Genomic DNA, 14,121 nt, shown 5'->3' with positions numbered 1-14,121 from the left:
GAAAACGCAATCTCCTTCAGTGTTCTGAAGTCCAGCCTTCCACAGGACTAGCTGTAATGACTAGAGTTCCAATTTCTGGTACTCTTCCTGTTGCTTATTGAGAGAGGAATTTAATTTCATTGCTACCACTTTAAAGAAAAACAACTGTATAAAGTGAATTTCCTAACAGGTCTTTTCTACATCAGATTTGTTCTGTTTTGTGGTTTTATATTTTTTCACTCTTTACTAATAAGCAACATTAGTAGAGCTCTGCTGACACAACTGACACAAATGAAGGAAGGAACAAACCAAATTCCATTGTAAGTTTAAGTGTCATTCAAACACTTGAACTTAGGAGATGGAGGTCCAATGAAAGCCAGGAGGAGGGACAAAAAAAAAACCAAAAACCAAAAACCAATAACAAAAACACTGACAAACAGACAAAACCCACAAAAAACAAAAAAACCAACCCCCCCCAAAATAAACAAAACAAAACAAAGGAAAACAAAACAAAACAAAAAAACCCACAAACAAACCAAAACACAAACACCAAAACAACAAAAAGTCGAGAAAAAAAAAAGTTTCTATTTTCTGAGCCTCTGAGGATGTCAAAGAAAATGGGAAGTTCAGCTGAGGAATGGAGTTATAATACTTAGCATTCTCTATTTGTTCAGGGTCTTGCTTGCAGAAAGTGATATTCTCCTCTAAGGGAGGTAGAATTAAAGTCTTGTGACAGAACTGCAGCAAGCACTACAGCATGGTAATCATTGTTTCAATCTGGGAGTAGGCTGAGAAGCATTTTTATCTCCAAAATTGAAAAATCTACATAAATATATTAATGTATGAATGAGAGCATTCCTTTTCTCCACAGTCAATCCCTACCAAAGGCAGGGTTGTAGAGATTGCTTCATGTAGATTTTCCACCACAAACCTACATGTAAAAATCCTAGAGCTTTAAAAAAAAAAAAAAGACCAGTTAGCTCCTCAGCACATGGAAGGATTGCTCCATAAAGCACTTTTATCAGTGTCTCGTCCAGTTCAGTTCCCCTAAAATTTTCTCAAAGGATTGTTTCGGATTTTCATCAGGCATCCCACACCCCCCTCCAGAAAGCTAACAGCCCATCTAATTTAACCAACTGCAACAACATGTATTTGGAACCTAGATGTTCTCCTTATGTCTCACTCCTTTGTCCCATATTTCCCAGATGATAGGAGCAGAACTTCTAGTAGCAAACAGCAAGCTTGGCAGAGCCAAACGTTACACCTTCTCAGTGTCCTAATGTTAGATGGTAGAGAAGGGTAGATGCATGAAACTGAGGAACAGTCAAATGTCTATTCTGTAAAAGACCCATAACTGGCTCCGCAATGGCCAGTAACAGAATTACAAAGCAATAAATATGTAAATGAGGTGATAAATAAAGATATAAATATCAAACTGATAAAGCGACAGAGGAGACATTTATATGGTTCCAAAACATTTGGAGGGGATCACTACAGTTGTGCTGGTGCAGCGACTCACCCCACTAACAGTCAGTATGCAGAACCTTTCCAGTCACAGGACATACAAACACATTAAGAAGAAAACTTTTCTGGGAGCATCATTAAGAAGTCTGTGAACAGCATTCCTATTCACTAGTTTTCCTAGCTGCACTCCCCACACACTGTCATGGTCTGTACACAGAAAGCTCTCTACGCACATCACCCACTCAGCCATTAAAACACCTTCTGGGTACCAGCTGCCAGTGTTGCCCTGAGGACTCACATCTTCATTTGTCCAAAAAACCTTTTTCAAGGTGGGAGAATAGTTTCTTCTTTTCAAAGTGCAATTCTCTTCCCCCTCATGTCTGCACCTCTTACTTGCCACCCACAGCTGCAAGCTGGAACTAAATGTACTGTATATTATACATACATTCAAAGGCAATGCCTATGTACACACAAACCTTCCTTGCTCTCTCTCCTCCCTCTCTGCAGATTGTATTAGAAAATGCAGTCAAGCATGAAATGGCTCTTTTGACGCCTTCAGCTCAGATGTGCCTTGCATGAAACAGTTGCTTGCCCTAGCACACAAATAGTTGGGAGGAAGGGGTTGGAGGATATCAGGACTATGAGTGGGAGTAGCTGACACAACTGCCCCAGCTCTACTGATTTTTTCTCCCCAGGGCCATGCATTAGGTGCTTTCAAAACATGAGTTTTTCTGCGGACTTCAGAACAAACCAAAAGCATGGTAATAATGACACTCTTCCCTTCAATAAGAATTCGTGTCCTTCTGCTTCACTGATCCCATTGTCAGATAATTACTGTCCTTAGACAAGAGATCCCAACCCTCACTATTATACTTATGTTAGAAGGACCTGAAGAACACTCAGAATTGCTGATGTTGACACAAAAGTCTGGACAGTGTTTCCGCTGACAACCCACAGTAGCCTAAATCATGTATTACTATTCTTCTCTGGCCAGTCTGCTACAAATAGGGGGCAATGAAGCCTTGTAAAAATAAGCAGATAAAATTTAATGTTCTATTCTTGTTTGTGCTCCATGTTGACCTAAGCTTGGCCCAGCTCAGCCCAGCTAGGCACTTGACATATTTAAAAAATAGCAAGATTCCATTCTGACTTTGCAAGTCTTCACTATCTGGAGTATCTGGGAGCCTTTCCTGCACATCTCCTTGCAAGCAGACCACTCCCTCCAGCTGCAAAACCACCCCTTAGGAGGAGGGTATTGCCTAGTAGCAGCTATACAAATAAAACCTATGTTCTTGTCCTGACAGTCAGTCCCCAAAGGTTGAGGGAGGTAAGTTACAGCTGAGCAACACATACAGGAAATCTGCTCAAGGTTGAATGTAACCTGGCAGCAAGCAAATGACCTCAACCTCCCAAGCACCTGTGCTAGAGACTTCTGCCTGAATACAGGCACCCATTCCATTATCCTCAGCCATTTGCAGCAAAGGAACTGTAATGCTTTGCTCAGCACCATAGATCTGGCAACAACACTATTATCTAAGTGTAAAATACATACAGATTCCTTCCACCCTTCTACTTTTAGGGTTGCTCTTATACTGGATGCCTCACACAGACATGCATAGGAGCAATACGTGAAACCATATTTGAGACCCCCACTGATTTGTACAGAAAAAAGATTGAGTGACATTTATTTGTGATCCCAATGCCAGAAGCTTCATTGCCATTAGTTTGGAGATGGGAAGAGGAAGAAACCAGGTGCTGGTTCAAAACTGTCCTGACATAATGCCAGAAATCTCTGAAAATCAATATGTTATTAGAAGCGATTAGCTTCCCAGTCTTGTGCTCTCAGACCCTGCCAGTTTTAATTTTACACTTAGCATCCAAAGGAGCAATTCACTGCTGCTTCTCCACAAGGCTCTGCATAAACCTCCTGGGGAGACAGAACAGCATACAGACAGAAAAATATTCAAGACCTCTTCATGTTTTTTCACCTGCTTTCTAACCTCTCTCTTATATTAATCTCTATTCTTTGCTTCTTTCCTTTCTTCTCTGTTTTATTTTTTCTATAGTCTCCTGTTCTTCTCTGTAGTCTTTTCCCTCTGCCTTCCAGACTACAATACTATGTTATTTCTTCCTAAAATTTTTAGAAGGGGAACAATGAAAAAATAACAAAAAATATTTACCCTTCATGAAAGCTGAAATCACCAGGATTCTTTCCTCAGTTACATTGGAGAGACCAAAATGCTCAGACCAAATATTTCCACATTCTTGCAAATTCAAACATTCTTAGAGTGCCTAAGCTTTGTATCCAAAAACCAGACAACTTCCCTGCAGGCATTACACAGCTCACCTCTTTCCCTCAAATATCCACTAGAAGACATATGGCCTCAGATAAAAACAGATTTTCTGAAAACCAAAATTACACTTTAAAACAGAAAACAAACATAAAAATAATAATTTTTTAAAAAATCATTATTCCATTCCAAGTGGATTCCACACAGACGAGTTTCAACTGCAGCAGCCTACCAAATAATTTGAGGAGCCCAAATGCAATCACTCCACCAGAATCTGACTAGAACCCAGGAGATAATGCTCCTTTTTTGGTGAAAAAGATGTGATGTGAACTTTAAGTGCTCACAAGCAGTTAGGACCTTGCACGCCATCCAGTAGGATGGGTGCTGGGAGCTGTGAGGTTCCCTGTGCTGGGCCCTTGCTGCCCAGGGCTGTCCAACCCACCCCCAGAGGTGAGAGCAGGACACACCTGCAGGTGGGGGCCAGGTACAATCAAGAATCCAGGAAACCTCATGGTGATGGCGCAGGTCTGCGGTCAGGCCAGGAAGTCAGTCTGCTGGCCAGGGCTAAGAGCATGTGCTGCAATTGCCAGGCAGGGCCATGGTGATAGGGATGGGACATGGGCCTGCTTTGGCAGCATCCGTGGCTGGGCAGGCTGCGGGCACCTGGAGGCTGGCCCTGCCACAGCATCGTTGCTGCAGGGGCTGGTGGCCATGGGGGCTGCCATGGGGTCCTGGGCCATGAGCAGGGTGGGGGAGCCCTAGGGGCCAGACAGGGCCTGTTGGTGCCCTAGGGGTACTGGTGGTATCATGCTCTGGCATTGCTTCTTGTTGGCCCATAAGAAAAGTCCACGTTTACTAAATGCACTTTAACACCTTCTGCAGCAAACTGAATTTTCCCTGGACGTCTCCCATCTAGATGTCACTGGATCTCACCTTACTCAGCCTGCCAAACAGAAGAGAGCGATCTGAAGGGATGTAAATGCAATTCATTGGCACCGAGAGACGCAATAGCAGAGAGCACAAAGCCATCTTTAAATACCTACCTAAAGAGAAACATTACCTTAGAAGTAAGAATGGGTTTTATTAGTCTAGCAAAATACCCTGCAAATAAGTGTCACTAATAAGCCACTCACAGGTTTACTGTGCTAGTAAGAACAAAGCTATTCTGCTTTAAAGATTTCAGACTGACAAGATGTCAATAGTATTATTATCAGTTGTTATGCAATGGAAACTCATGAAGATAAACAGTATGGACACATACAACTACAGAAATGTAAAGAAACTGGACTGGTTTTCCTGGTAGTTAATCTCTCTCACAGACCAAAGTATTTTCTCAACATCAATCCAAGTTTTTCTTTGCTTCAAATTAAGAAATCTTCTTTCCCTACTCCCCCAAAAAAGGACTTTCATATCCTGAAGATCAGCATATCATTATCCCAGCTCCCTCACTCTGTTTTAGACTTAGTAAAGGCCTTTTATCCAACTTCCAGTTTTTATTTTCTAAAACTTGCCTTTCCTGCTTCTCATTTCTGGCTTCTTTCTGATTTGCATACTACTTTCTTAAATTCAAAATTTCCAATTTGAATAGCATATGGCAGTTAAGACCAAACAAGCATTAAAAGTAGAGTAATTACATAAGACACCCTTATCAGTGCAATGTGCACAAAATATTTCCAAATGAGCAGCAAATGGGAGAGATAATAGAGCTAGCTCCAAGGCATCCATCACATTTTCAGGGATGCAAGAATACTGGTGGAGCAGTAATAATAATTGTCACTTATAAGGCCCCTGCTATAAACAAAAATTGCTAGCAGATGTTTACATAGGCCAGATGACATCCAGACGAATATTTTTTATCAAACACATTCTTTTCAAAACCTTGTAAAATGTATGTCATAACATTGTATAAAACGTTTAATTTCTGGGCCTGAAAATGGCCCAGAAGTGCAAGTTGCTTTGTATAAAATAAAGAATTCCTGAAGAAACCTGAAGTGCAAATCATACCTATATATTTATCTAGAAAGTCAGAAGAGAATAAATACTCTATTCCTTTCCATTTCCATACTACTCCATTTCCATACCACTGTCTCCACCCTATTCCAGTATCTTTCCTGTCCCTTCGAGGTTTTTCCAAACACAAACAGAAATATTAAAATACTGTAGAAAATATTACTAAGTATCCACAAAATGGAAGACAAAAAAAAAAAAAAAAAAAAAAAAAAAAAAAAAAAAAAAAAAAAAAAAAAAAAAAAAAAAAAAAAAAAAAAAAAAAAAAAAAAAAAAAAAAAAAAAAAAAAAAAAAAAAAAAAAAAAACAGGTACAAAGGCAAACAAAGAGTTCCAAGCAACACATCAATATAAAAGCGCAGGATTCAGTGCATGTACTGTGATGTCCTACCTCAGATAAAAAAAAAAGAAAGAAAAAAAATTACCTTGATTCATAAGTTTAGACACTGGTATAACTTTGATTATGAACAAAAGCAATTTGATTTTTTTTTTGAACTGCATATTTTTTTTGTTTTCTGAATCCAAAATTAACACCTTCCTTTTTTACTTCATTATAAAGAGGGTATATGATACCAAAATCCTGTAAAGCTGCCCTGAGAATTTTCAGCTCAAACTGGAATAAATCTCAAGGAACTAATAAAAATTGTGAGGCTTCCAGCACTGTGGTAAAATCCCGAAAGATTTTTGACTGTCTACAGCAAAAGCTTCAACAGAGACCTTCCAAATTTTAAAATGATCTAGAGAAGACATATTATGGACATGGATCCCAAATTTCCCTCTATTAATAAACTTCCCTAGCCTTTGCACTCTGGATTCTAGCTTTGCTTATCTTCTGTATTGAACCAACTCTCCAAGCTAACCTGTGGCTACCCTACGAAGGAGTATGTACCAGTTTCTATCAGCATCAGGCTTGGTATATCCTTCCTCCATTCCTGTCACCACCACACTCAAAAGAGGATGAGTCAATTAAGGGGTGTTGTCAGGTGGAGAGTTACCAAAAAAAAAAAAAAAAGCTGTCTGCAATCCACAATGAAAAGCAAATAAACATTTTTCAGGCTCCAATCATAAAGAACTGGGCAAGGGAGGAAATGGAAGAGCACTGAGTACCACAATGGAAGTATTTGCAGAGGAAACTGTAGCTTGTAAATGTTATTGCTAGCCCTGGGAGGTGATGACCAAGGATATGTTACTATACTGAAGCTTGGCAGAGCTGCAGGGGAACCAAGAAGGATCACACAGGGTTTTAAAATTTACTCCAAATGTCACTCTAACATTTGCAGAGCTGTGTACAACCATCTGGGAAGAAATCTCTGGCAAGAAGGCTAAGAGCAGAAGAAGAATTGCTCCACAAAGTCAACAAGCATAATGGGAAGGCATGGGGAAATTTGCTACTAAAATGATAGTCTGACAGTTTGCATTGCATGGGTGGAACAGTTTAGAAAGTGGTGCAACCTCTGTTTAGTTCAAACATCTCTGAGTCCTCTTCATGGCACTGTCAAGTTGCATGAAGCATTCGATCCCTATCTCCTGAGTAGTGTTCACTGAGAAAGGGGGATTACAGCAATAATGAAGTTTGGCTTATCTAGGAGGTACACAGTGAAAAAAGGCAGCAGATACAATCTGCACCAAGGGAAAATACAGTAAATACAGAAAATTATAAGTGGTAGGAGAACTGCTCAGCAGAAAGGGACTTGGAGTTGCTGGTTGAAGGCCAGCTAAATATGAGCCAACAGTGTGCTCAGGTGGCCAAGAATGACAATGGCATTTTGGCCTGTATCAAAAATAGTGTGGCCAGCAGGACTAGGGCAGAGGGTGTCCCTGTCTACTCAACACTGGTGAGGCTGCACTTCATGGTCTGTGTTCAGTTCTAGGTCCCTCACTTCAAGAAGGACATTGAGATGCTGGAGTGTGTCCAGAGAAGGGCAATGAAGCTGGTGAAGGGTCTGGAGCACAATCTTATGAGGGACTTTTAAGGGCACTGGGGTTGCTTAGTCTGGAGAAGAGGAGGCTCAGGGGAGACCTCACTGATCTCTACAGCTACCTGAAAGGTGGTTGTAATGAGCTGGGGATCGGTCTCTTCTGCCATATCTCAAGTGAAAGGATGAGAAGAGACAGCCTTAAATTGTGACAGAAAAGGTTCAGACTAGATACTGGATTTGTTATTTTTTTTGCACTGCTAGAGTGCTTAGGCATTGGAATAAGTTGCTAGGGTGGAGTCATCATCTCTGGAGGTGTTCAAGAGGCATCTGGATGTGACACCTGGGGATATGGTTTAGGATTGATTATGGTGGTGATGGGTTGACAGTTGGACTAGATGATCTTGAAGCTCTCTTCCAGCCTAAATTCTTTGAAAAGCAAGGCTGTAATGTGAACTACATTCATAACCTTGTTTAAATCCATAGACAACCTCTTCTCAGTTCTGTTTTTCCAACACTGGAAAGAAAAACTAATATTGCCTCTGACTGTAAGAACAGCATATATGCTGTGAAAAAAATATAGGATAACATGTACTTTGGGGATTCAGACTACCACTTCCAAACATAAAATACAAGATAAACTAAGATGAGTTTATAGTACTAGGATCTGGAGGAATGTCCCTTCAGAACCTTTTCTTCTCTCACAGATCTCCTGTCTTCCCTAAAAACATTTGCAAAATCCTAAATCCCAAGCTGGTGACTGTCTGAGAGCAATGCTCAGTCACTGCAGCACAGACAGCACAGAAATGATGACAGTGATTTCCAGGCACCCCACAGGCTCTGTCCATTCCTAATGAAGTCATCAGCAGAGATGCAACAGCAAGAGCTGCTCACTCTGCTAATTGCAACCACAGTCCAATTATTGGAACTACGATAAAGAGGGAAAGAGAAGCAGAAACTAGTAGCTGGCATGAAATGGCAGTTGATATTGCCAAGATCATGAAGGCCGAAGCAAGAGGTACATGTTCAAGCCTGTAAATTTCACTCGTAGATAAAAGAAATTTAGTCCTACTTTCAAGTAACAGCCACTGACTCTTGAAAACACAATTGTACTACAGACCAAATTCCACTGTACAATTCTAGTATCTGTGTTATACATTTTATAAATCTTTTTATAATAAAAGGAATTTCAGATAAAAAAGGAATTACAGGAATGTCCATGAGCTGTCCTTCTCTGACTCCAAACATGACCAAGTGCAGTTTCTGTCTTACAGAATCAGTATCTCTTGGTAAAGACACAGTTAGAATTCACAGTCCACAATACTAGTTATAATTATGCGAAGTCACATAGCTATTAAACTCCTACAAGCCTATCTCAAATGCCAAAGGCAGGATCTACAGTGCAGAATCTACAGGACTGTACACTGGTCTAAGGGTCAAGGGCCTAGACTGGCATTCAGTGAATGGGTTTTACATAACAGTAGCCAGTCCAAATCCTCAATCCACAACTCAAAGATTTGTATGCATGAAGAACAGAGTTCTACTAATTTTCTTCTTCTTTGCTGAGGTCCAAGAGTTTCCCATGATCTTGATGAGAGTTGTAAAATATAATAAATCCTACTTCTTGTGCAAGCTGTGAAGGTTTAGTCGGCATTGGCAGCTTCTATTCTCCAGTCTAAAGAACTGGAGATGTATAAATTATGACAGCAGCTGTGACCCTAAAATTTTCACAGTCATCACTGTGTATCCCATTTTATTCACTTTGAAGTTCAGGGCAGCAATCAGAATGCAATGAAAAGTGTCATACTCCAAAAGCACCAGCCTGATGCCACAGTTAAACAAAGCTGAATTTTCTTCACCTGCTTCCGTCATAGACTTGCTGAGATAGTTCCTAAGGCCTGAGACTATTTCTATTGAAAACAAGGCCAAATCTTGAAATAACCAGGTATCCTAGACTGAAAATGTTGTTTATGTGCAGAAGATTTTCAAATCACCTTATATGGTAGTTTTGACTTTACTGAAATGCTTGGATCTCTCCTGCTCCTAACTGAAATTGGAAAACAGTCACACTGCCACCACATCAAGACACTTACATCCACTTACAGATAAAATGTAAGAACGTACCCAAATTCTGTATTTTCTCTTTATACTAGATATAATGACAAACTCCAAGTTAAGAGAGCTTTGATGGTGAATAATCTGCTATTTATCCTGTCTAAAGCACTTTTGTCCACTATAATACAGTCCAGAGGGACACTTACTCTCCAGATTGCCATCAGCAATGTGATGTATTTTGTTACAACATTTCTGATCCATTACATCAAATTATGCCAGATTAAATGCAGCCCATGAGGGAAGAGGGTATCCTTAGACCTGTAAACTGACTCAAACACAAAATTCAGTGTCTCATCAGTGACTACCACTCTTCCATGACATCAGTTTTCACACGCCTTCATCACTCAATGCTAGACAGTACACCTGCAGAATTACCTGCCTAGGAAAAAACTCCACAGTGAGTGGGTAGGTAATAAAAAGCTTAGTGTCACCATTGCCTTCTCAGATTTTCTGGGTTTCTAAACAATCTCTTTATGTGTTAACCTTGAAATACTCACCGAGCAATAGAAAGGAAGAATTGGTTCCCCTACCCCATCAGTGTTAGCCCTCACACTGTTAGGAAGAGCATTAAGGAAGGTAATGGTACCATTGATATCCCTGTCACAAGGGTGGGGTGATGAATTCCAACATCAACCACTCATTCCTAAAGACCAGAGTTCAGAAATAGACAGAAAAAAATGGGAATTTTGTAGTCTCAGCCTAAGGCAAGCTTTTCCACATTCTAAAATCACTGTTTAGAATGATCTACAGGGCTGCCTTTGCTCTGAGGAAGTCTAGGACAGGGGCAGGAATAAAGCTACTGATTACAAATATGACGTTTGCTAATCTGGGTGGTAGACAGGAAGTGCAATCCCTAAGAATAGATTTTGATTCCTAGTGAAAAGTTAGTTGTTTGATAAAAACATCAAAACCACAGTCTTAGTGCTCTGTACAGTGGAAACAACAGTTTGCTCTCACTTAAAATGTCTTCCAGACTCTTAAGCGCAGGAGAGATGGAACTAGGAGACTAAATTGCAAAAACCATTCCATTTAGCTAAGTGGGATCACAGGTAAGGTCAGGGCAGTTAATCACTATCTATTCACTGAAAATTACCCATAAAGGAAATTAGACGCACAATTCTTTTACAGCAATTAGCTCCTGTTGATATGAATATGAAATAGGTACCTAATAAGATTTACTTCTGTAATAAAAGGAAAGGAATGAATCAGAACAAAGAGAATATTAAAAAATGAAAGCCAAGGTAAGTTGGCCAGATGTTTGGATGTATGTTTGGAGGACTGGAGGATGCTTTTGCATGTATTATTTGGCCAAACCTCTGAAGTGTATCAGAGAAAGTGAGATTATTAGAACGGAGCCCAACACAATTTAACAAAGCATGGTAAAAGCAGGTAGGAGCGTGGATATCAGATTAACTTTGTATAAAGGCTGTGGCAAATCCATCATGAGGTTTTCCAGGCTCTGAGAAAGCCTGACTAGAACTGGCCCCACCAGCAAATTGTGTTTATTTCAAGGATGAAATTTTTCTCTTCCCTTATTATACAAGCCTGAAAAAGTGGTGAGGGAAAGAGTCTGACATTTCCTACTCTTTCAAAGGGTATTTCTCTATAGTGATAAAAGTCATAAATCATTACCAATTAAAACTGGGGAAAAAGAAAAAAAAACACATTAATTACACCATTTGAAGGTAATCTTTCAGTTTTTCGTCTACTTGTTGCTAGCCCCTTCTCTTGGGTTGTCTGCAGCCATTATCTCTACTGTTTCTGCACCCATAGGACAAGGATGAGAAAGCCAGGCTGCAACTCTGAAACAACAGCCTTCAACTGCAGAGAACAGTCTGGTTGTTGGAACAGCTCCACAGATGTGTCCTTCACATCTGCCCACATTTCAAAGGAGTCACACAGCCAAGCATAGGAGATTACAAGCACTGAAAGCTCTGCAATGACAGAGTGATGGGGGAAGACAGCAGCTGTTATTTGTGGCTTGTATGATACTGCAACCTCACGTGAAACTGGTATCAAGCCTTTGTGTCCCAGATGGCCTCCAGTCTGAAAAATATTTGTGATCCCATCCAGAAGCATTCCCACAAGAGGTGCAAAGCTAAATCAAAGCCAATATAAGAAAACAGAAGAACTCATAGTCATGAAGTTTCTACATCCTAGAGGATCCTGTAAAATTGCAGAAATTATTTAGACAAAAATTATTTCATAACAACAGGAACCATTTGACCCTGAGTGTAACAGCTGCCTATTGGGACACCTTCAGTTTGAAATTAAGTACATTGCAAAAAATAATCTAGAACCAGCTACCTGTATGTACTTCAACTGTCAGGTTTGCCCCTTCTACTGTTTGTGGCATCAGAATATGGTATTTCTTTTTTTCATATCTTTCATATTTTTTTTCTCCTGTTACTGTGCAAAAAGCCTTTACAAAGAACAGCAAAGCCAGCTACCTGCATTAGGCAATAAACAAAGCACATGAGAAAAGTCCTTCCCTTCAAATTTCATTATATTTTTCAAGCCTTTTCTCCTTCTAATTTCCAACAAACTTTGGAAAACAACAAATCAGAATATGCAGAGTCCTGCCAAATACACAATATCATAACCTTCAATGACAGTTTAGGAGCTGACTTATCCTTAACAGCAATTTTATCAAGTCAGAACAACATTCTGCATAATATTAAAGCAACGGGGGTTGTATCTAGTCACACTGCACCCTTTGTTCTTGGAAACACAAGTTACAACTACAGCCACTTGATCTTACAGAGCATATTGCTTCTTTACATTGCATAAACACTCTTCCTGTGTTGGTTAGACTGAATATCACAAAGGGAGGAATACAATAGAAAAAAAAAAAAAAAACAACAAAAGCACAACAGGCCAAGCTCTCACTCTTTCAAACAGAAAGTCAAGCTCTGAGCAACCAGAGTTCAAGATGATTTGGACAACACTCTCAGACACATGGTGTGATTTTTGTGGCCATCTATAGCAGGGCTAGGAGTTAGACTCATGATCCTTGTGGGTACCTTCCAACTCAGGATATTCTATGTCTCTATGATCTATGGGGTTAAAAATGCCACCTAATGGTGAAACTAACTTTGAAGCAGGCAGAGCAGAAAGCACAGAAAGAAACAAATGCTACTTTGACCTGCAAGACTTGGACTCAGATTGACAATCTTCTTCAGCAACATTTACTTATATGCTGCTTCCTACAACTCTGGCTGCCGGTAAAGCAAAAGTGTGTGTTTTAAGTGACAAAACATATCTTTATCAGAGATGTGATTACTGTCTCCAACTGCCAGATTTGATTCCCAGTTTTATGCCACAGATAACAGGCCGCATGACAAAAAATATAATAATGCCAAAGTTCAAGTTTGGATTTTTGGAAGACTGATAACATCATCTCAACTTCTGATGAAAACTACCAGCATTGAATCAGCATAGAAACACTGAGTTAAACAGCCTAAATGACTCCACTGATACAGATAGACTAGACATTTCAGCCATTCCACAGCCACTTCACTTTCAGTCACCTATCATTTGCCTCATGATCTGGTGGTACAGGTTCCAAATCACTTTCCTTGTGACTAAAGTATGGGCAGAACTTGAACCCTTGCTATGCACCTGTCATGGTTTGGTTAGTTCTGGGACACATTTCCAGGAATTTTTCCCCTTCCCCCCTGCCCCTGCTTCAGGGCTATCAGGTAAGCATTTAACAACACAAAGACCTAGCTCCTTCACTAAGGGCTGAGAGATTAGTCTCTTAGGAAACGGGGCAGACAAATAGGCTAATGTTTATCTTTTTCTCCCATCTCCTTTTTTTGGTGGCTGGGCTGGGAGACTACAGCACATGTCGGAGGGGAAGCTTGCTGCTGTCTGTCTATGCTCTGAGCCGTTGCTAGCTGCAGCTTTTGCCTGAAGCGAATTCTGACCAGCTGAAGAGCGTGAGTTTTCTTCCACTGCCCCCTATTGACTGTGGTTGGAATTGCACCAAAGGGCACAAAATTGAACTGTTTACTTCTGCCGGTTTATCAGTTTGTTTTTGAAGGGGATTATTTGTGGGTATAGGAGTATTGTTTGGTTGTTTTACTTGGGTTTTTCTGTGTTTCTGTTAATACACACATACCTTTTAATAAAGGGCTGTTATGTTTCCTTTTCAATAATTTGTTTTTTTCCTTCAATCTGAGCCTCCTAATTTTGGATTTATAATTGCTTAGAGAGAGAAGTTTGGGTCTTTTTCTCCTAACTCATCCTCAGCCAAAAAGACCTTGGTCTCATTTAAACTGGGACAGCACCCAAAACCAGAGGAATGTAATTCAAGTAGGTCAGGATTTCTTTTTCCACTTTTCTTAA

The 14,121-nt window shown here is 40.1% G+C and overlaps 1 protein-coding gene across 1 annotated transcript in view; it reads right to left on the bottom strand.

The window, feature by feature from the left end:
• NRXN3 (neurexin 3) overlaps window positions 1–14,121 on the bottom strand; it is a 744,047-nt gene that overhangs the window by 393,775 nt on the left and 336,151 nt on the right. The window lies entirely within an intron of this gene.

This window comes from Empidonax traillii, unplaced genomic scaffold (genome assembly GCF_003031625.1).
Source record: "Empidonax traillii isolate 1590-97213 ecotype Southwest subspecies unplaced genomic scaffold, ASM303162v1 scaffold132:size1788729, whole genome shotgun sequence".
Lineage (NCBI taxonomy): Eukaryota > Metazoa > Chordata > Aves > Passeriformes > Tyrannidae > Empidonax > Empidonax traillii.
The sequence above is the reverse complement of the archived record's forward strand: the minus strand, read 5'-3'. Positions and strand labels throughout refer to the sequence as shown.